This window comes from Moschus berezovskii, chromosome 2, assembly GCF_049115385.1.
Source record: "Moschus berezovskii isolate FMDL1 chromosome 2, NW_MosBer_1.0, whole genome shotgun sequence".
Taxonomy (NCBI): Eukaryota; Metazoa; Chordata; class Mammalia; order Artiodactyla; family Moschidae; genus Moschus; species Moschus berezovskii.
Window position 1 is genome coordinate 80,922,146 of NC_142461.1, and position 24,756 is coordinate 80,946,901.

Genomic DNA, 24,756 nt, shown 5'->3' on the forward strand with positions numbered 1-24,756 from the left:
GTACTCTTCATATAAGTTAAATAAGCAGGGTGACAATATATAGCCTTGACATACTCCTTTCCTATTTGGAACCAGTCTGTTGTTCCATGTCCAGTTCTAGCTGTTGCTTCATGACCTACATACAGGTTTCTCAAGAGGCAAGGTCCAAAATTTCTGAGAAAGGGGATAGTAAGTCTCCCAACCAAGACTCAGGCCTCATGTGAAGGGTTCAATATTTAGAATTTGTTTTGATCCCAGGAGCTTGAGCCCTGGCCATAGATTTGTGAAAATAACAAGTAGTGCATTACCACTTCCAACCACATGGAGGCAATTCCAAGGCTTTCTAGGGATGGCTGGATTCTGTTGTAACTGGATTCCAGATTATGGCCTTATGGCAAAGCCTTTATACGTGGCTCTAAAAGGAGAAGAAAGGGAACCCTTCCCTCCATTGGAAAGGGGGACCACTAGTGGGCCTTCAAGACTCTAGAGACTGAACTGAGTAGATGAGCAGCACTGGGGCTTCCAAAATAAGACAAATCCTTTACCCTGTACATTCTTGAGAAATCAGGAATAGCCCTGAGAGTCCTAACCCCAAAGCAGGGGCCAGATCAGAAACCATGACTTACTTTGCAAAACAACTGGACTCAGTGGCCCTGAGATGGCCCAGCTGCCTGAGGGCAGTAGCAGTCACAGCCGAATTGGTTTATGAGGCTTCTAAGCTCACCCTGGGACAACACTTAGATGTATTAACCCCTCATTAGATAACAATCTGTGGTTAGAAGTTAAAGGATACCATTGGTTGACCAGGGGAAGGCTAACTAAATAGCAGCCTCCACTAATGGACACTCCTGTTACCTTAAAGGTTCATCATACTTTGAACCCTGCAACTCTGCTTCCAGGTCTTAAGAATGAAGATTTATTGCCTGAGTTTATAGAAACTATAGATCAAACTTACTCCAGAAGGTCCGATCTTCTAGATAAACCTCTTAACAGCATTGAGGTCAAGTGGTTTACTGACGGGAGCAGATTTGTACAAATGGAAACCCGAAAAGGCAAGTTATGCCATACTGAGTCTAATTAAAGTTGCAGAAGCCAAGGTCTTGCCACCCTAGACCTCAATCCAGAAAGCCAAGTTAATTAAATTAATGAGAGTGCTGCAATTAAGGTATAATAAGAAATTAAATATGTATTCTGACTCTATGAGTTCCACATATTACATGTTCTTGCTGCCATTTGGAAAGAAGAGGAATGTGGGCTGCTAGAAATTCTTCCATAAAACGGAAGGATTTAATTCTGGCCCTATTAGAAGCCATGCAGCTCCTGACACAGGTAGTCCACTGTAGGGGCCATCAAAAGATGGGAAGTTTGGAAGCTAAGGAAACAGCAAAGTTGATCAAACTACAAAAAGAGCAGCTTGGTTGATTACCGGAGCCTGAGCAAATCATGGCCTTGGTAATTGGCTCCCCGGGGCTCCCTAGCCTTCCTCAGGATTCCTCACAGTAACAAGAAAAGGCTAAACAATGGAGCTATGAGAAAAGAAACATTGTCTGGTATATGAAGGATGACAAACTGCTCATCCCTGAGGCCCAAAAGTGGAAGCTCACCAGGAGTTTGCATGATGCCTCCCACTATATGACAGATTCACAATGGGACTTGGGGCAAAAGACCTTTTCAGAGAAGGGACTTAAGAGAACAGTAAAACAAGTGATTCTTGCCTGTGATTTATTGCCCATAATAACTTGCAGGCTTACCCAATCCCCTCCTGGTCACTTCACACTGAGGGACATACTTGGGAAGACTGGTAGTTAGATTCCACCCAAATTAACTCCACAGTCAGGATTCAGATATCTCCTGGTATTTGTTGACACCTTCATGGGTTGGGTTTGAGCCTTCCCCACTGGATCTGAAAGAGCATCTCAAGTCCGTAAGTCTCTGCAAAAGGAGAAATGTCCTCTGTTTGGCCTTCCAAAGTCCCTACAGAGTGATAATTGGTCCTCTTTTGTAGCAAAGATCACGCAGGGAATTTTGCAGCCCTAGGGATAGGTTACCAGCTACACATGAAAATTGGACCAATTTACTTCCCTTGTGGCCCAGCTGGTAAAGAATTCACCTACAATGCGCAAGACCCAGGTTCTATCCCTGGGTTGGGAAAATCCCCTGGAGAAGGGAAAGGCTACCCACTCCAGAATTCTGGCCTGGAGAATTCCATGGACTGTATAGTCCTTGGGGTTGCGCAGAGTTGGAAACGGCTGAGTGACTTTCACTTCACTTTGACTCCTTAGAGTATGTCCACCCCAAAGAATAATCTGCAGTTCAGCCCATTTGAGATGACCTAGGGAAAGCCTTTCTTACTACTGACATTCTACTACATGAAGAAGTGAGCTGGATCCTATGATATATTATCAATCTGGGGCAAGTTCAGAAAATCTTGAGTTATGCCAATAATCGCTGCCGCCTCCCCCACAGATAAAATGGGAGGGGCAGCCCCCTTCACAAGTTTAACCTGGAGATCAAGTTCTTAAGACTTCCAAGAGGGAGATCCTAACCAACTATTAACAAAATGGAAGGGGCACTATAAAATAATTTTAACCGTGTGCGTTGCCACATTACAATGGATCACTAATTGGGTGCAGTTATATAGACTAAAACACTTACCTCTAAATACTCCACAGGTTACAACAGAGGAACAATATACGTTCGGGCCAGTGGAAAGTCTACAATACTTATTCAGAAGACAAGCACCACTAGCAGATGAGTAAAAAGTGATTTTGTGGATTGGACTCTTATTTTCTATTTTAACTATTATATTTTTGCTTGCACCTTGCCACATTGCTCAACCACCCCTATTGGGGAAAGAGCTCTTTTTCCCCTGCTGGGTCTAGAGGATGGGAACAATGATGGGGTGGGCCCTTCTCTTAGCCCTTCTTTTAAGGGTTGGGGAGAGGATGACAAAGGAAGGGGAACTTGAAGAGAAAAATCAGTAGTCGATTTTTCCAGCATTTTGCCTCAAAAAATAATCTAATTGTTTCATGTCATTCCCACCCCCAAGAGAGTATTCCTGAGCTCCAGTTTTTGCCAGTAAAGAAGGACCTTAATCTCACCTTGATCTCTGAACCCATTAGAAGCATGCCACTTCTAATAGTGGAACTTGGTGATCATACTGATATGGTGTGTAGAGAGCTTACAGACCTTCCGAACCAAACAATTCTCCAGGTCCAGTGACTCTTTCTCTTCACAGGACAAGGAAAACACTGTTGCCGTCCCAGATAGACACCTACCTTACCAATGGTAAGCTCACCCCTCTATATATGTCATTTTCCACTTCAAGCTCTTCATGCACCACTAACCAGACTCATTAGTGTGTGGATCCATCTCTACTCTCCCCAGCATCCAACCCAGTACCTTTTGTTTAGATTGGAGGGTAAGGCAGCCTCTTCCTGGAGACTGGCCTGTGGCCTCCCATCTGCCTTCAGAGAGTATGTGAGAACAGAGGAAAGCAAAGAACTAGACGGGGGCCACTAGACAGAGGGCTCCTGGCCCCTAGATGCAGTAATACACCCAACTGGAGCTCCCTTTTACATTGCTGCTTTGATTCGCTTTTCCCTACCATTCTTGCACCCCTCCTGCCACGTTTGCTCCTGGCTCTCTCCACATCTATTCTTCTGCGGTGCATTGAAAAATAAATTCCCTGAGGAGGGAACCTGAATTCCATCTCCTCCTGACTTCTCCAGGCAATGGCCTATCCATTTTATACAATATGCTAACCCTCAAGAACAAAGGGAGTAGAATCGTTCAGGAGGAAATGAGACAGGCTGGGACCTGAAGTCATCTGCCGGCACCCGGACAATACTTTCTAAAACAATGGGATGTAACACTCTCAACAAGACACACATTGCTACATATGAAGGCATATGGATGCTTGATAGTCTGAAAAATGGCAAAGGTTATGGACAGATATGATCAAGGAGAATGCATTCCTCAAAAAGGGTGGGGAAACCCCAGAGAAAAGTGGGTGGCAGCATGTAAGTGCGTCTTCGTTCTGAAATCACATACCTCCTGCAGCCCACCCAAGGGCTGGAGATTTTTTGTCTTGCAAGGTACACAACAGTTCTGTCAGCACCTGGAGTCACTTATAGCTGAATCATGCCAGGATTTCCATAAAAATGGGCAGAATAAATGACAAGCTCTAAATAATTCTGGACTAATACATGGTTTCAGAAAATTAGTCAAAAACATTAGGAAACAGAGTTTGAGACAGAGAGAAAAAAATAGAGATGGAAAGTGACAAAAAGAGACAAAGGCAGAGAAAATTATACCATATCATCCCAAACCAAAGGCTGATTTGAACTGAAAGCAAACGGTAGTCCTTTCTGATGTGTCAAGATGACATCTGGTATAGGATCATCTGAGGCTTCCCAGTTGGTGCTAGTGGTAAAGAACCCACTTGCCAATGCAGGAAATAAAGATGTGGGTTCGATCCTTGGGTCTGGAAGATCTCCTGGAGGAGGGCATGGCAAACCACTCCAGTATTCTTGTCTGGGGAATCCCATGGATAGAGGAGCCTGGTGGGCTACAGTCCATGGGGTCGCACAGGATCGAACATGACTGAAGCAACTTGGCACACATACACATGGGACCATCCAAGGCAGGTGTTCTGTCCACATTCATAAAACCTCCATAAGACTTAAATCAGTTCTGTGGTTGAGATCTAAACTCCCTTTCCCTAATTACAAACGCAAAAAAGAAATATGTTACCCCATCTGCCACTAAAATTATCCTGTGGATTTATTTATATCTTGAGGTATATATCTCACTCCCAGAAGACAGAATGAGAGAATTAAGCTTTTAAAGCTCATTTCCATAGTGTCTTGCTTTCTATCCCCAATGCTAATGATCTTTTAATGCAGATTTTATCTGTGAATTCTATTTATTGTGAGTGGTCATTAACATTTGCTAGCTAATGTATTTATTTATTCATGCTAGGAAATAGAAATGCAGACTATCTGTTGGATTCTCTGATTTTATCAGCAGATAGCTAAATCAACATTCTTAGAATAATGTTGCCCACACTTTTAAATTGATAATAGACCATTGTGTATACAAGATTCAGGTTCTTAAAAAATTCTGTTTTCTCTTAAATAAAACAAAAAGTCTAGGTCAGTAATGTTTATATAGTTAACTTTGAGTTTAGTGACTATGTAGTTTTGTAGCTAAATATAAACTGCCTGTCTTTAAAGCTGGGGGAAATCTTGTTTATTTCTAATAAAATATGCCATTTTTTATTGACTCTCTAGAATAACACTGAATCAGAATTGATTAAATATATATGAATGGTCCAATAGTCAGATGAAAACCATGAGCCTTGTGGTACTGATTAAAAGCAAACAAATAAAAGAATCTACAACAAAGGAGGCCATCATAGATCATCTAAAACTGTAAAGCCTCCATTATTTACAATCTTCATGACTCATCATTCAAGTGTTCTGCAGTTCCACCTACAATAAAATTTCGAGAAAAGCTTTTCAGACTCCTGGCCTGAATCCTCCCTCTTTCTCTAATCATTTTCCATCTCCTGCCCACTGCCCTGAACTATACTCCCTTGAGACATTTATACTTGTGATTATCGTCAAGACACCTCCTTTTCTGTACTGAAAGTTTTAGCCAAGTGGAAGTCAGCTTCACAAACACAGAATTAAAGTATTGCCCAAACTCAGTGGGATTTTTCTTTTCCTTTTAAAGTACATTTGGGTCACAGTAAATGAGTAGAATTAGGTACCTTTAGCATCCTTGCATCAGAACAGTATACAGGTGTAATTTAATTTAGCCACCAGCAAGTCTAGATCAAATTTTTTTATTTTTAATTCATAGCTTCTGTTCCCAACCAAGCTTGGGACTGTTTGCCTGTGTGCAGTAAAGCCAATCTACTGACATCAGTTTGTAGTGAAGGAGAGTGCAGCATTTACTGTAGGCTACCAAGCTAAGAGTTCAGGACACTACTGCTCAAAAGACTAGAAGTCCTGACAGGTTTCAGGAAAGCATCCTTAAAGGCCAGCTGAAGGAGGTGGATTGTAGGGTCTTGTGCACAATTCTTTGGTTAGAGGTGAAGTAATGGGGTGGTATCATAGGGTGGTGTCACATTAAAAGCTAACATTATCAATGCTTAGACTCTATGAAACCGAGGGACTAGGAGTTCATGGTCATCAAATAGTTAACATTCTTCATGTGGTGGGGGTTTTAGCAACTATTAAACAGCTTAAGAAATATGCATCAAATATTAGGTACTTCAGAGAGGAACTAAAGCAGAGGACATGCGGGAGAGGGTCTGTTCAGGGAAGGCTCCACGGGGTCCTGCTCGGTTACACTTCTGGTTAAAATAAGCTTTAAAGATAGTTCTTCTATCATTAATAAATTCCATCAATTCCACATAAAGGGATTTCTCTTGCAGTATAGAGCCTGGAGCCTGAGTCTCTTTCCCAGTTCTCATCTCAGATCATCTCCACGGGGGATTTAAATTACAAAATGCTTTTTCATTACACTTTGAGAAACTCTTTGGATATAAGCTAGAAATATACAGGAAGCCAGGTAAGCTCTAGCATGGAAAACAATACCATCACTCGTGAGTTAGATGCTTAAGAATTCTAATCTGTACTGTTCTCAGTGACTAGCTCCATCCTACTAAAATTATTCAGATTTCTAATTTCTCTATATCTGTAGTTATCACAATGATAAAATTGATCAGCTAAGCATACTATGTGGCTGGCACTGATCCAAGCACTTTGTACATAATTTCTCAGTGTAACTCATAACAGAAACATAAACTGTAACTGAATGATAGAATATCATCAGTTTTGAACTCAGATTATAAACCCTCAAAGTTTCTCAATATAATGAAAAAGTAGATGAAAGAGAACAAGGAAGAGGGAAAGGAGAAAAAGAAGAAAGGATATTTGCCAGAAGGTTAATAATTAAGAAATGAGATCATGTTAGAGATGTAAGTTTTGTATATAAAGTAACTGTTATACTCTCAGTGACTACTGAAATTTATGTTTTGCTTGATGAAATCTATGTAGATGACTGAACCAGACCCCAAGCATTTCTCCATGGTGCTAGAACTACCAACCCAATGCTACTAATATTTTACACTACATTTTTCCCGTTTTGAATGTCTTAGACCGTATCTTGAGTTCCTCATATATATAACGCAACACGTTATGTATGCATTTTATAATGGTTTATGAGATATTGTTGTTGGCTCTTTGCAATGTATCCTTGAAGTTCCTCTTAGCAATGTTCTTTTCTGCTGCTTGCCTCTGGGCTTCCCATCTGAGTTGTTTTGACAAAGATAATGGTATCATTATTACATACACAAAAGGCTTAAAATGTGCTTGTAGGATGGATTTCCTCCTTGTGCAATGAGAAGAATATATTTCAGATAGACACAGGAGCAGATCATCAATCACTGCCAGCCTGAAGCAGAGACTCTTCAGTTGAACTATTATTTATTAGTGAAAAATAAATATTCATTATTTTTTGCCACCAAAATCTCTGAAGTTATTTGTTATGTAGCAATAGTAGACTGGTGACTAATACAGACAATAGATCAGGCCCCTCTCTGAGTTTATTTTAGACCTCCTGTAACTCTTACTATTCCAGGGATTTCAACTTCCTCTCCTGTCTTCAACATGTTAAATTTATTCTTACTTCATGATCCTTAGACAAGCTGTTCACTCTCCCTGGACTTTTTCCCATGAACTTTCTTGTAGTTCCTTTTTATCTTCCAGGTTTCAGGGTAAGTATTGGCTACTCAGTGAGACATTCTCAAATCACCATGCCTTAAATATAGACCTCCCAACCCTTTTCTCTGTCTCTATCATACATGTTGTTTATATTATCCATTGTGTTTATTACAGTTTATAATAGGCTTTTCTTTTCTTTTTTTTTTTTTGTTCATTGTCTTTATGGCTAGTTTCTTGAGAGTATGTGTGTGTGTGCTAAATCACATCAGTCCTGTCTGATTCTATGCTATCCCATGGGCTGTAGCTCACTAGGCTTCTCTCTCCATGAGATTTTCCAGGAATACGGGAGTGGGTTGTGATTTCCTACCCAGGGGATCTTCCCAGTCCAGGGATTGAACCCACATCTCTTATGTTTCCTGCACAGGCAGGTGGTTTTTTTTTTTTTTTTTTTTTTTTTTTTTTTTTACCAATAGTGCCACCTGGGAAGCCCAGGGAGTATACCAGTATTTTTCCCCAATATAACTCTAGTGGACCCTAAAGTATCTGTTTAATGCATAACTATATGAATGAATCAACCCTGTGGAGTAGTTTCATCCCATTTACCAAACACAAAGCCACCCTCAAATTGCATGAACACCACACACAGTTAACAAATTCAAAAATAATAAAAAGTATTCTCTTTGGACAGAGACTTTTTAACTTTTCCCCCTAGTTTGAACACACTAGTATTTTATTTTTTTAAGTGAAACATCTGAAATAAACATCTCTGATATTCTAGTGATATTCCAAGTTGGAGCTCTGAGGATGGTCAGATTTTTTTTTCCTTCTTTTCCTACTGCACACTATCTGGGAACTATAATTTTAGTGTTTTTAGGTCCCTGATCAAGATAATAATGATTTAACAGTAAGAATATTCATATTCCTATATTAATATATTCATATTAATTAAATTCTGGTTACAAGAGGAACATTTAGACACCAATTTTTTTTTCCAGCTTAACACTTCACTCTGTGGTTTTCTGATGTAACTGGATAGCATACATCATCCTATAATTTATTTTTTCCAAGTCATTTGGCTTTAACAGTATATTCAAAAAAGTGCAGGAAAAAACTGCTTTTTCCCCTTTATATTTTTTTATTCCATTTTCCTTTCAATCAATATAAAGTTACTTTCTCAATTATTTACTAGAGATATTCATGGCTTCTTACAAAGTATATAGATGTATAAATACATATAATATCTAAAATTATTTTATAGTACAACGAAGAATTCTACTTAAAAAATCAGCCAGTTCCTCTGTTGTTATCATCCACCCACCTCTAGCCAAAGCACCAAGTGTGCTTTTTATATATGGCATTTCTTTTTTCAGGCATCATTTTCTTCTTTGAATTGACTTCTATAAGAATGAAAAGTTAATAAGCTGCAATATCCAAGTTATAAGATGATACAAGCTATACAATAACAAGTGTGCATTAGTTATTCTGTAATTTATATTCAAAATTGGAGAGGTAATTTGCAAACACCTCATAATAAATCCTGAGCTAAGAGAAACGTTTGTCAAATTTTGCTCTCACTTTCCTTTCTGTAGTATGCAGATGTTCAGTTTTAAATTTGTCACATTTTCATACTTCCTCCTATATGGCTCTCTTTCTTTGATTTCTTGCCAAAAAGTAAAACAAAAAGCAAGCAAATTAAAATTCATAGCTATGAAATGAATTTTGCAAAGACATTATTTTCTCTTTTTTTTTTTTTTTTACTTTCCCCAAAGTTTGCTTCCCAATTAATACATTTTCAAATACCTTTAGTCTATCTTGAAATAACTAAACATTAGAAACAGTATTTTGGAGAAGAAAATGTCAACCCACGCCAGTATTCTTGCCTGGGAACTCCCATGGACAGAGGAGCCTGTTAGACTGTAGTCCCTGGGGTCACAGGAGTTGGACATGATTTAACAAGTAAACTACCATCACCAGAAACATTATTTAAGCATCAGCTTATTTCTTAAGATTTAGTATCACCATTCCTGCCATTATCTGACATTCTTTTCAGAATCATAAGTCATCCAATTTGAAACCAAAATGAAAAATTACTCTTTATCAATTCTTGATTCTAGTTTTGTATTTCTGTCTGTAGTATACCAATGTATTATGAACCATAATTTAAATGTTTAGAGTCACCCAAACTCTACATTGCATTATTCACTGAGTCCTTTGGATTCTCCCTCCCTTATGTGGCTATTACTCTAGTCCATTAACTCTCCACTAGACCCGTGCAATACCTTATTCTATCTCCAACTCCTGAAATCTATTTTATATCTGTCACATGATTCATTTTTAAAAGACCTAGTCATATACTTTACCTATTCAAAAACTTATAAGAGCACCTTACTTTTGCATAAGTCAGATACAAATTTGAAGTCAGGTACCAAAAATTCATTTTGACACCTGAGACATTCCATTCCTAGCCTCCTCAATTATTTTGTGTTTTCCAGTGATCCCCGTTCGTGAAATCTTCCTTTTTCCCTCTGCCATATCTTAAGTGTGTGCTATAGGTTTTAATAATTCCTCTGTCTTAAATATTTTTCTCACGATTTTTCCCCTGGAGAGATTCCATCAGTGCTTTCAGGATCACTTCACTCTCCTTTTATTTCTATGCAGTAATCACTGATCACCAGGAGAAAGATCAAAACCTCATATATGCAGTTGACACCACCCTTATGGCAGAAAGTGAAGAGGAACTAAAGAGCCTCTTGATGAAAGTGAAAGAGGAGAGTGAAAAGCTGTCTTAAAACTGAGTATTAAAAAAAAAAGATCATGGCATCGGTCTCATCACTTCTTGGCAAATAGATGGGGAAACAATGGAAGCAGTGACAGACTTTGACTTTATTTTCTTGGGTTCCAAAAATTACTGCAGGTGGTGACTGCAGGCATGGAGTTATAAGACACTTGCTCCTTGGAAGAAAAGGACAAACCCAGACAGTGTATTAAAAAGCAAGGACATTACTTTGTCAACAAAGGTCTCTATAGTCAGTCAAAGCCATGGTTTTTCCAGTGGCCATGTATGGATGTGAGAGTCAGGTCATAAAGAAAGCTGAGCACCAAAGAATTGATGCTTTTGAACTGCTGTGTTAAAGAAGACTCTTGAGAGTCCCTTGGACAGCAAGGAGATTAAACCAGTCAATCCTGAAGAAAATTCGTCCTGAATATTCACTGGCAGGACTTATACTGAAGCTTAAGCTCCAATACTTTGGCTACCTGATGATAGGAAGAAATGACTCATTGGAAAAGGCCCTGATGCTGGGAAAGATTAAAGGCAAGAAGAGAAGGGGACATCAGAGAATGAGATGGTTGGATGGCATCACTGACTCAATGGACATGAGTTTGAGCAAGCTCCTGGAGTTGGTGATGGATGGGGAAGCCTGGTATGTCACAGTCCATGGAGTTGTAAAGAGTCAGATGTTACTGAGCGGCTGAACCAAATCGGTGATCACATCTAGTCATTATCACTTTAAACCATAATATTTTGACCTTTTTCATGATACTGGCTAACATAAATTGGTTAAATTTTAGATATAACTATGTCATAGCCAGCTTAGAGGGGCTTCCCAGGTGGCTCAGTGGTAAAGAATCTGCCTGTCTATCCAGGGGCTGCAGGGGATACAGATTCGATCCCTGGACCAGGAAGATCTCCTGGAATGGGAAATGGCCCCACTCTAGTATTCTTACCATGATAATCCTGTGGACAGAGGAGCTTGGTGGGCTATGTTCCATGGGGTCATAAGGAGTTGTACATGACTGGGTGACCGAGCACATGTGCACACATGCATAGTCAGTGGAGAGGGAGCTGTATTAATTGAAGTATATTGCTGATGGCTCTAAGCTAGACAGAAACTGATAACTCCACATTGTGTGTGTTTGTGTGTGTGTGTATGTATGTGGTATGACATATTCACATATACTGGTTGAATTTTATATCTAGGAGACTATTAAAGTATTAAGGAAGATATTTTTACTTACTTATTAGTATAGTGGACATGAAAGGAAAAGGACCGGATTTTCTGTCTTCCACATTCTTTCACCACTAGTTGCAGAGTAAGATCGTCATGGGCCGTTCATCCTGCTTGGACCTAAAGTGACTGGCAATAATTATGCAGCTAGCGACATTTTTTAGACATTCTGGGTATCACTGGCCTTATCAGCGACCTTTTTCTCTGTTACAAACCATCTTAGCACTTTGGATCTTATTACACCAACCATGTATTGAGCTCCAGATTCTGTAGGATGTCAATTTAATTTGGGCTCAGCTGGGTAGTTCTGGTCAATTCTGGGTAGACTTGTTTAAGGATCCACCAGTGTGGCTGGTCTAGGGAACCTCAGCTAGCTAGTGACCTCTCTTATCCACATGGTCTCCCACTTTTCATCAAGTCCAATCATGTTATTATATGGAAGCTGAGCAGGGTGCCAAGAAAGCAAGCAGGAATGTGCACTGCCTCCTAAGACCTAGACTCAATCGGGCTCACCATTGCTTCTGCTTCACTGTACTAAACAGGAGGAGGTATAAAGTCACATTGCCTGGGTGTGACCTACCACTCAGGGTATTCATTTTCAAGTATTTTTTTCAATTGCTCTGAATAAGGAAGAGGCAACCTTCCACATTTACCTTCCCTGACTTGGCTCAGGCTCCTTATGGGACTTTCCTGTTTCAGCCCTGATGACCAAATGCTGAGCTTTCTCTCCTGATGTAGCTCCTCCAGGGTTTTACATTAGGAACTTGAAGGGGATTACGTTGACTATTGACACAATGATAATCCAACTCTTCATTCTTGTTCCCAAATCCCACCTTCACATGTAGATCATATTTCCTAGCATAAACTTCTTCCCTTTTCTATTCTTTTTTTTTTTTTTCAGTATATGAGCATGTGACTATCCTGATAGAGTAAATGAAAGAAAACCCAACATGGAGATACTTTGAGTGCATGAATATTGAGTGAGATACTACCACAAAATATTGATAGCATCCTGAATAAAATAGAGTGACTGTGAATGTCCTTTGCAGTGATGATGATAGTATGGCAGGCAGCCATCAAAGAGAAGGAAAAGCTAGTGAAAATGGAGAAATGTAGAAAGCAAATATTCAGATTAAATTTTGAAATTCACAAGAATTGATTGGAGTCAGGATTGTCTCTTTTTTTGTTGTTCATAAAAATTGAATTTTCACTAGAAATGATACTATCAGTATATCATCTTTCAATTTGATAGACTCTGACATTTTTAACCTTGTTCTTCTCCAATATCTCTCTATCTATCTATAATATATATAATATAATATAATATATTGCACAGAGCAGGAATAAAATTCTGACTTTTATGATGTGATCTAATTAATATACATGATTGAAATATGATTTAGGAAATCTTAAACCACACTGTTTCCAAATAACTAAGATTTTTCTCATCCATTCTTTGTATCTGGAAGGGCTATTTATAAATCCAACCATCCATCTGACCAATCACATTTGTACATATTTGGCAGTCTTTATTAATTTCTAGCTTATCTTAGGTTTTATATACACAGGTGATTACCTGTGTATTCTTCATGTAGCTTTCAGGGAATCATATATTTTCAATGATGTATCTGTTTTAATTTCCCTAAAAGAACTGGCCATATCTGATTTTAATGTCAACATGAAGTATTCTGGGATTTCTTAAGCTTCTTGATAAACCACAATAATGTTGTACTGCATTTTGGATATCTTCTCAGAAAATAAAGAAATCTGAAAGGATTTATAATCCATGAGGATTTTATAACATTTGAACTAAAATATATTGTAAGAAATGTCAGACTCTCCTATAATGAAAACAGAAATTTTCAGCACAGCTATTACTTGAAAAGTGCATGGAGAAAGTATCTCTACATGCACAGCTTCTTGATAAGAGCCTAAGGTATTACCTCCCTCTTTTGCAAATCACTGTAAGCTTCCTTTCAGTGTAAGGATATGAATTAGAGAAACTGAACATGACTTCTGCAGTTTGGAACATCATCGTTCTAATGTGGTCCTGAATTCACGGAAATACTAAGTTCTTAAAATAGTTCCTTGGATTCTTGTAAATAGCCATTAAGCTAACCACACAGTTTACTCATGTTCAAACGTAGTACCATATATGTTGCCATGTATAGTGAAAGGAAAACCATGAAATGAGTAACTCTGGGAATTTTTATAGATAAAACATGTGTACCCCCAAAAAGGCTAAAATTGCCATTAGATGCTGTTTTCACACAGCTATGATGGTTTGAGGTTGACTTTAGGGCAAGCAACTGCTCTGTTTGTCCTTGAGATACTTTGATACTATAGTCAGAGACAAAACTAGGATTTCAAAGAATCACTGAACTGATAATCCATGACTTTAGATCCATTTTATCCTCAAACTTAGGTGAAATAAAAGTTTTAATTCGATTTAAATTGCATACTTCTCAAATAAAATGCAAAAAAATGGTAGATTTAAGATTCAGTTTCTTCAGTTAGTAAGTTTTAGAAAAGATTCTATTAATCACGTTATCTTTATTAATCATAGTTACTTGAATGTGTAATTCAAAATGATAGAGAAAGTGAGGGATTTGTCCTTAATGATCAACAGATTCTATTGACTTAATTAATAGCCCTGTCAATGATAAGGGTCTAAAGTCTACAATTCTTCATCTTTTCATACAGCGTTTCAAAATGCAGAGCACACATTTCCTTAAATATTAAATACCACTTGTCAGGTACTTTTCTGTTGTTTCAATTATACAAAACCAAATGTAACTTGTTGAAATTTGCACAAGAAGAATAATTGAATTTGGCACTTCCCTCTTGCCAATCCATGAACTGGACACAGCAGTAACTATGTCTCATCAGCCAAAAGGTTTGTAACAGGAGAACTGGCATGTCAAAAATCTAGTTGCTTGAAAGTGATTTTTGTGTGTAATAAGTGACCCACATGTAACCAGTGCTTGTTATAGTCTTCAGGCTGTCACCAAAAAGCTCTAAAGCAGAGGGAACATAGTGGCCTGTTGTTCTTCATGGCTGTCATATAAACAGAGAGGAGGAGGAGAGAGAAAGAGGAGAGAGAGTTTTTCTTCTAAGGTTCAATAAAGCTTTTGCTCATAGGTTAATTTAAGGAAACAATCTAGCTTGCTGTTCATGAAAAACAGTCATCTGGTTTAAAATGACAATAATGGAAGTAAAAATGAGGTAATTATGTTAATAGCCTATTGAAGATTTCAGTCAAAAAGGGAGGACACAATTTGGGCACCTTATTAATCAATTTTTCTTGGAGTTGTATGACTTGTAAGCTGCTCTGTTGGGTTAACTCGATTAGAAGTGCTCGAAGATATCATAAATCTCTTCATTTTAAGTGCCTCATTAATTTTATGACAAAATTAACCCAACACCATTAGAGCAACAGGCAAATCTTGACAGCTATTTTTTTTTTTTAACTCTGTTCTAGTTGATATTTGATGCAGTCCACAAACAATGTTATCAGTTCACTAGATTCTAACTTTGAGCCTGCTACAGCTGATGGGATCCTCGGATCCCTGGTGACCTCATTGTGGGCTCCCTGTGTATTCAATCACTGAACAACATAGCTAGCTATGCTACATGCAACCTTTCCTTACCACACAGAGCCATTCCCAATATGTTCACTCTAATAGAGCAAGATTACTTTCAACTTTCTGCTTGCAGTATTCTGATAACCTTGCATACTTAATCATAATTGAGAGTCAAGTGACTTCCACCAAGTATGCATTTTAATTAGCTATCAAATGAATAGGGAGACTTTCTAGATTTTCTTTCTTTGTGCTAATTAATTGGGAATCAAGGGTCAGGATCTTGTCTTGCAAAGTCCATTGAAGACATTCATTTCAAATATTTATATACATCCACTTACAAGCACGGGATTCAGAGTTCATTTTGCATTTTAATATAGGCCAAAAAGAAGCATTTAGATAGATGTGCAGGCATTGTGCTGAAGTAACAATGATGGTAAGATAAATATTCAAAAAGATTTGTGTTTTCTATTGCAGTTTATAAGCTAAATAAAGTGTGTCATTTTAACAATCACTAAGCAGGCAGGTGAGAAGTCTGTAGGCATGATTATATCTTAATCAAATTTGAAGAGAAATTATATTTTTTTAAAAAGGGCAAATAATTCAAGATTTGAGGATTCTACAGAAAACAAATGGAATGTAGAATGGAGGCAGTGTTTTGACTCTCTCAAATACCTTTGTGTTCAATTATTTAAAATGAAAACACTTAGGGAAAACTATTTAAGTTCTAATTTTTGCCTTCCAAAATACTTGTGTACAATAACATCAGCCTTGCAAATAATTTAAAAATTCCTAAAACTATAAATAGTTTATTATTCTATGAAGTTTTTATTTGCTAAACATACAGTGATCCTCCCCATGCCATGGCAAAATGTGAGATGAACATCAAGTTTCCTGAACAAGGGTGAACATAGTTCTGAGGTCAGAAATGAATGTGTATTGTTTTTCATGCATAAAAGACAAAGTTTGAAACGTCTTCTAATGGGAATTGAGGGAAAAAAGTGCATCTACCAGATCAGCACAGGGGCTTCCCTGGTGACTCAGCAGTAAAGAATGTGCTGGCAATTCAAGAGAGCCGGAGACTCAGATTCAGTCCCTGGGTTGGGAAGATTCCCTGGAGGAGGAAATGGCAACAGATGCTAGTATTTTTGCTGGGAAAAACCCGTGGACAGAGGAACCTAGTGGGCTGCAGCCTTTAGATTCAGAGTCTGAGGTGACTGAGCAAGAAAGCTCCAGGTCAGTAGGTGCATACTAAGTGCCATAGTCTGCATTAACATATCCCTGCAAAGATATTATATCTGGCAAAGGATGTAGACAGGATGCAACTTAGTTAAGTTTATAGTAGTCCATTGTCATCTGCCCAATAGATTCACTCATTTATTTATTTTTGACTAATGGCTTAAGATAGGAACCAGCACCACCATATCCTTTAAATCAGGAGTCTCCAACCTCCAGGATCTAATGCCTGATGATCTGAGGTGGAGTTTATGTGACAATAAAAGAAATAAAGTGCACAATAAATGTAATGCTTTTGAATCATCCAGAACTGGCCCCCTCCCACCCAGTCCCTGGAAAAATTGGTCACTGGTGCCAAGAAATTTAGGGACCACTGCTTTAGATCTTTAATTGGGGCCATAATCTCTGAAATTCTTCAGGGAACATATTCCTGCTTCTGTTATACTCTTTTGACTTGAAGATAAAGCAGTTTCAGGAGCTTCCACATTCAATCTTTATCATAACTCACTCTTCCTCCACAAATCAGCATGTGCATGTCAGATTTTGGCCAGGTGCTCAGAAAATGCACCCCAGTTGCATATAGATGGGCCAGGAAATGGCTCCTGGGGAGATCCTTGAATGTACTAGATTCATTATTAGATAAACCTGGACCAGAACTTCACTCATTACTTGACCTCCACAGGCTCCCTCTAAACAAGGGGCATGATAATTTTTTTGGTACCTCTTATTCTCATCAGTTTGGATACTATATCCAACAACATTCAAAATTTCTGACTATTTCCTTTTGCCAGTGTGAGTTTAAGTCTGGTAATTGGCACAGCACCATTTGGGGACAGATTGAAGGAATATTTATCCTTCCTCAAGGGTGTTTGGTTTCACTTTCAATTATTGGGTTCAGGGTCTATGAACTGGCTTAGGTTTGGGAAACCATATCTCAGGAATCATGATTTTTGTCCATTGCTGTAGAGGACGTAAATCTCTATGTGCTAGCTCTAAATTTCTTTGGTTGTATCATCAAGTAATACTCTAGTTGGCTGGTCATCTATTTTGCTACCAGAAAAATCTATGGCCTATCACCATTGCCACAGAACCAAGGCACCCAATTTGCCATTTCAAACTAGCTGTTCATAGCAGTAAATATTTCTGCCTTCCCTCTTTTAGATAAGTGCTGCCACTTTCATTCTGAAATCCTATTATCCCACTGACACTAGAGAGCCCAGTTTTACAAAATATCTCCTAATATCAAACCCAGCCTACCAAAGTTTTTAAATTTCCCTCCACCAGAGAATCTTTAATTAACCTTTGTGAAGAGAGTGTCCTCTTGGATTTTACAGAAAAAGTGATTGATCCATACATTAGGTGCTGACATGCAGTATAATGCTCTTACATTCCCACCTACCTCCTTGAGCCTTCTGACTTAAAGTAGTGTGTTAAGACAGTTCCAGCCTCCCTGTTTCATTTATTGAGGACCATCCATTATTAAGGACCATCATTTCTTACTTCTGCTTCATTGACTACACTAAAGCCTTTGACTGTGTGGATCACAACAAACTGTGGAAAATTCTTAAAAAGATGGGATACAAGACCACCTTACCTGTCTCCTGAGAAAACTGTATGCAGGCCAAGAAGCAACAGTCAGAATTAGACATGGAACAACGGACTGGTTAAAAATTGGAAAAGGAGCTGTATATTGTCACCATGCTTATTTAACTTATATGCAGAGTATAACATGTGAAATGTCAGACTGAATGAAGCACAAATTGGAATTAAGATTGCCGGGAGAAATATCAATAACCTCAGATATGCAGATGGCATCACCCTTATGGGAGAAAGTGATGAGGAACTAAAGCGCCTCATGATGAAGACGAAAGAGAACAGTGAAAAAGCTGGCTTAAGACTCAATATTCAAAAGACAAAGATCATGGCATCTGGTCCCATCACTTCATGGCAAATAAATGGGGAAGCAATAGAAACAGTGAGAGACTATTTTCTTGGTCTCCAAAATCACTGCAGATGGTGACTGCAGCCATGAAATTAAAAGACATTTGCTCCTTGGAAGAAAAGCTATGACAAACCTAGACAGAGTGTTAAAAAGCAGAGGCATTACTTTGCCAACAAATGTCCATCTAGTGAAACCTATGGTTTTTCCAGTAGTCATGTATGGATGTGAGAACTGGAAAAGGCTGAGCACCAAAGAAGTGATGTTTTTGAACTGTGTTGTTGGAGAACACTCTTGAGGGTCCCTTGGATTATAAGAAGATTGAACTGGCCAATCTTAAAGAAAATCAAACCTGAATTTTCATTGGAAGGACTGATGCTGAAGCTGAAGCTCCAGTTCTTTGGCCACCTAATGTGAAGAGCCAACTCATTAGAAAAGACCCTGATGCGAGAAAGATTGAAGGCAGGAGGAAAAGGGGATGCCACAGGATGAGACGGTTGGAAGGCATCACCAATTCGATGGATATGAGTTGGGCAAATTCCATGATATGGTGTAGGACAGTAAAGCCTGTCATGCAGAAGTCCATGGGGTCACAAAGAGTCAGACATGATGGAGTGACTGAACAACAACAACATTCATTTCCTCCATGATTTAGATTTGGATACGACTGAAATGATTGAGCAAGCATGCATGCACATACACACAGGGCTTCCCAGGTGGTAAAGGACCTGTCTGCTAATGCAGGAGACATAGAGATGTGGGTTCAATCCCTGGGTCGGGAAGATACCCTGGAGGAGGTCAACCCACTCCAGTATTCTTGCCTGGAGAACCTAGTGGACAGAGGAGCCAGGTGAGCTACAATCCATAGGGTCTAAAGAGTCAGACACGACTGAAGCAACTGAGCACTCACAGGCACAGCACGAATTAGGACTGTGCATCCAGATGCTCTTACCATGATGCTACATTCGCCTTCATATTCTTCTCAGCTGATTCAACATCTTCATGATCCACTCTTGAATACATTCCCTTTCTTAATAACTAGGTCTTCCACTTCCTCCTGGAGCAGGGACTGTTTCCCTGCTGGAACTGGTTGAACCTGATTATTGGTATAAAGACAATGAGATGGGAGCAATCTGTGGGGAGAACAAGGATGACCTCCTGAGACATCTGTTTCAGGTGAGGTCTTCAGGAGCCTCCAGGCAAAGGTGGGCTGTTTTCCTTTAGCAGATGGGCAGGTGCTCATCTCTTGGTCTGGATGATTTAGAACAACTTGGAGGTTTGACATTTTCACACTTTTCCACCCAAATATCACCTTCCAAAGTTGCTCTGACTTTAAGCTGTTAGACAAGTCACGTATATGCCAAGGTACCTCCTTTGTAGTTCTGATTCATGCAAAATGAAAACCAGGTGTAATTTTCAACGTAATCTTCCTTAAGCTTTAGGAGGTAGGGATCCCTTTCAGTTCAGTTCACTGCCTCTAATTTGGCCTTCTGACTTACAGCAGGGGGCTTTGAGTTGATTGTTGGATAATCTGATTCTATTATTGTCTTTTTAAGACAAATTAGCCAGCAGTATGGGCTTTCCTGGTGGCTCAGAGGTTAAAGCATCTGCCTCCAATGTGGGAGACCTGGGTTCGATCCCTGGGTTGGGAAGATCCCCTGGAGAAGGAAACGGTAACCCACTCCAGTATTCTTGCCTGGAGAATCCCATGGATGGAGAAGCCTGGTAGACTACAGTCCACGGGGTCACAAAGAGTCGGACATGACTGAGCGACGGAACGGATAATCCTTATAATTACTATTGTCTCTATATTGTCCAGGGCTACTGGGGTAAGCCTGTGTACACCTTCTACCTGTAACTCATCGCAGTTAGCACCAGTGAGACTTAGAACCTGTCATGTTATTGCATGTCAGGATAATCATTACCTCACTTATCCTCAGCAACAGAGCCCTTAGTATATCTGACTGGTAGGTGAATCTGCTTTAGAATTATTTCCTGACACTTTACTTTGAAAGGTCACTTTTTATTTCCCAAAGCAGAGACTGAGGCATGGGCTTTACGCAAGCCGCTTATATTGAGCAATGATTTTGAGAATAGGTACAGGAAACTGGGAATAGTAGAAAAGCCATACAAACAGGTGTTATCAAATTGATCACTGCTATGGGAAACTTGGGCTTGTTTCTCAGAGACCTTCAAAAAGACAGGAAGAATGAAGCACAAATTAACTAAGAGGTGAAATTGGGTTATTTTTATTATTAATGGTTGCTCCCTGGTATATTAACACCTTCCCACAGCACAAGCACAGCCATGAGCATCTCCAGGTTTCACATTGCTGAGTGCCACCTGGGTTCCTGTTGATGTCCGTGTCTTTCCCACAGTCTGCTCACATATCATTTGTCTTCAGACAAATAATCAAGGTCAATTAAGTGTGTAGCTTGAGTATGAATTGTTTGAGACCTCAATGATACAAGGAGGAGATCATTCAAGAGTGGTTCATGAAGATGTGGGACCAGCAGGGAAGAATACATGAGAATCGAACATTTAGCAATGATATCTGGAGCTGGTTGTTGTGCACTGTCTCAGAGGTGTGGCAGGGAAGAAGCCAAGAGTGTGTCACAGGTCAAATAGTGTCACCATTAAGAGATCTCTGACTTAATTCTGGGAATCCAGGAATATGTTAGCTTACATGGCAAAAAAGACTTTGTAGATATAATAAAGGTTATGGACCTTAAAATAAGGAGATTATCCTGTAAGGTATTATCCATATTGGTCCAACTAATCACATTAACCCTTAAACACAAAATTTCTCTAGCTGGAGGCAGAGCGGATCCATAGAAGAGTAGCTCAGGGATATTGCAAGCATAAGGGACATACGAATTATGGCTTTGGAATACAGGGGCCCACATTCCAGGACCATAGAAATACCTCTAGGAGCTAAGGATGGACCCTAGCTGACAGCCATTGAGGTATTTAGAAACTCATTTCTACAACTACAAAGAACTGGATTCTGCATTCAGCCTGCAGGAACTCAGGAGCACTTCCTTCTCAGAGCCTGTGATAAGAGCCCTGGTCATCAATACCATGATGCCAGCCTTGTGAAACCTGGAGCAGTGAATCCAGTCAAGCAAACATGGACTTCTGACCTACAGAATTGTAAGATAATATGTGTGCTGTCTTAAGGGGCTAACCCTGTGGTAATTTGTTCAGGCAGCAAATAATAATAATAATAACCCACAGAGAGACTAAGCAGAGCTGAGCCAAGTTCTCAGGCTGTGCTCCTTCAAAGCTAAGTGCAGCAGCTATATTAGAGGTGAAAAGTGAGGCTGTGTGGTAGGAAGAGGTGTCTAATGTTAGGACTTCCCTCAGCAGTAAAGAATCTGCCTGGCAATGCAGGAGAGGCAGGTTCAATCCTGGGTTGGGAAGATCCCCTGGAGGAGGGAATGGCTACCTACTCTGTATTCTTGCCTGAAGCATCCCATGGACAGAGGAGCCTGGCGGGCTAAAATACATGGGGCCACAAGAATCAAACATGACTGACCAAACACGCATGCTATGTACCATTAAAGGACAACATCTGGGGAAAAGAAATAGGGCTACTTATCTGCGGATGAGTTCGAAGGATTGGAGACATGACTGTGGATAGGAGAGAGGAAGTGATATTCCCAGTTATTGCACCCAGATTGATTAAGAGTTATAGAGGAAACTAGCAGTTTAAAAAGGCAACTGACAAGAAGCCTTTGGCTCAGTCATTTGTAATTGTCTCTAAAATACTTCAGAATATCCAAAAGTATTCATAAATCAGTATGATACATAAACCATGGAGAGTTTTTAGCTGAGAGGTATGTAAAAAACAAAAACCATTGGTAGTCTACAAATAATTTCTCTGATGAAACTGTCTCTGCATAAAAATAATTAGAAAAGTGTTTTCCCCATTCTCAGCATCAAGATGAAAGGCCTGAGATCTGTGTTAGAGGAAGTGGACAGCCATCCTTCTTGAGGTGGTCAGAGCACTTCCCCTGTCCAAGCTTCTACGTTATTTCAAAGAGTGATGCTGCCAGAAAATAGGCCAGACCTGTAGCACTGCTTTCAAGAAAGAGAAGGGGTACTGGGAGTACTGTTGAAGCCTGGTGCTCTCCTAATGAATTCATGAAAATTTATATCACAACATAGGACCAGGTATTTGGAGGTGCAGCTGTGTGTGGATTACGGGAAGAATCCCCATAATATAACAAACAGGAGCATTGACATGCTTCTGCACTTTTTTGTTTTATTAAGTAAAGATATACTGGGACTTCCCTGTTGGCTCAGTGGTGAAAACCCATCTGCCAATGCAGGAGATGCAGTTTCAATCCCTAGATCAGGAAGATCCCCTGGAGAAGGAGATGGCAACCTACTCCAGTATTCTTGCCTGGGAATGCCATGGATAGAGAAGCCTGGTGGGCTACTGTCTCTGGGGTCACAAAAGAGTCAGACACATCTTAGCAACAACAGCAAAAGATATATTGATATGAGAATGAGACTAATTAGACTGATTCTTAGAAAAGACCCTCTAGGATATATGATGGAGAAATAGACCAGAAGTTAACAGACCTAAGAAAGATACTTAAGAGGCATAAAATTGATGGGAAGAGTGGACAATAAATGTTGTATACCCTGTCTGCTGGGAAGTACTGGGAGTGTTTTCTCCATAATTAAAATTTAGTGAATGGCAAATAAAAAAAAGCACCTTGGATTATGCTTTTAAAAATTCCATAGGACAAGGATGCGAAAACACCATTCTCTAGATTAACAGGTTGTTGCAAAACAAAAACTTTGAAAAATTAGTTGATATCATGAGTAGGAAACAGGAAACAAATACTGTGATACTTCAGTGGAAAACCGTGAGAAAAAAATACACTAAACAGGAACAATAAAAGCTAAATTAAAATGGAAGTTGAGCAAGGTAAGTAAGGACTGATCCCTGAGGCTCAAGCATGCATGCACACATGTGAACGTGTGAAGAACAGATTGAGTCTGTAGGGAAAAAAGTAAATCAGGAATCCAAGCCAGAAACTTGAAAATCTTTTCAAGAATAAATGGAGAAAAAGAGAAAAAATATTGACATTATTTTCTGTGGTAAAGAAAAAAATGAAGATTTAAGGAAAATTTAATCTAAGAACTGTAGGTGATTTTCTGTATCAAAAAGAAAACCACTTTGGAAAGATGTAATAAAGACATCTTGAAGAAACTAATCTCAGCTGAAAGTAATTGTAGTAGATAGAGAAAATAAAAATATACATGCATATTTGATAATGTATTTTAACTATAATTAGTTTTTGCTTTGTTTACTTAAAGTCTGGAGAGAAAGAAAAACCTGTTTGGTCTCAGACTTATCCTTAACAGCACTGAATACCAGGAAGCAGTGGTGCCAGTTCGACCTAATTTTGAGGAAAAGAAAAATCTCCAAAATGTACATCCAGTTGAGTTGACACTGGTATTTGAAGGCCTTAGAGAGATGTTTGTATATATGCAAAAGTTCAGCAAATACACCACTTATCAAGGTTTTTCATTAGGGATGCTTCATGAATATATCAATAAAACTTCAGTCAAAAAAATTATGGATGGAAGAATGATACAGCAATGAAGTGTTGAATTTTGAAGAAAGTAATATTAAATGTAAAAATAGTTGAAAATATTCCAAATACTTGATGGACAGAAGACAAAACATATAAAAATAGTACTTCAGTTAAAATACTTTCTTAATAAAACCACAAACTATATCAACACAGAGGGTGAATTAGAAGAGTCTAAGATTCTTAAACTCCTCAATTTGAAGAGAAAAAAAAGACATTTTAAAATTCTATATTTAATTATCTAAAGTATTTTTTAAGTTTAGAGTCTACCAGTAGAACAAATTATAAATATAAAATAATTTTCAAAGGAGAAAAATAAAACCAATCAATAGAGTTTCCATAGAATAAGCAAGAAATTGAATATAAAGGAGTAACTAAATCAAAGTGAAAGAAAGACATAAAACCAAATGTTTTAATGTTATAATGTTATATTTTTAAAGCAAGATAGAAAAATTAAATTTAAGCATGATTTAAAGCAAATTAATAAAATTCTCTTAAAACATAGCTGGTTCTCTCTAGTTTTTAAATTTTCTAATTTCTGTTTCTTCTTTACATTTATTTTCTGTTTCTTAAAAGGATTATTTTTTTTAACAATAAAATAGGCAATACAGGTAATGACAACATAGTGAAAGATGAATATTGGCTTTCAGTAAGGTCACTTTGGAT

General features: G+C 38.7%; 1 pseudogene; it reads left to right on the forward strand.

Moving 5' to 3' along the window:
- The first annotated feature begins 596 nt into the window (after nt 1-596).
- LOC148778553 (uncharacterized) lies at nt 597-3,662 on the forward strand (annotated as a pseudogene).
- The last annotated feature ends 21,094 nt before the right edge of the window (nt 3,663-24,756 follow it).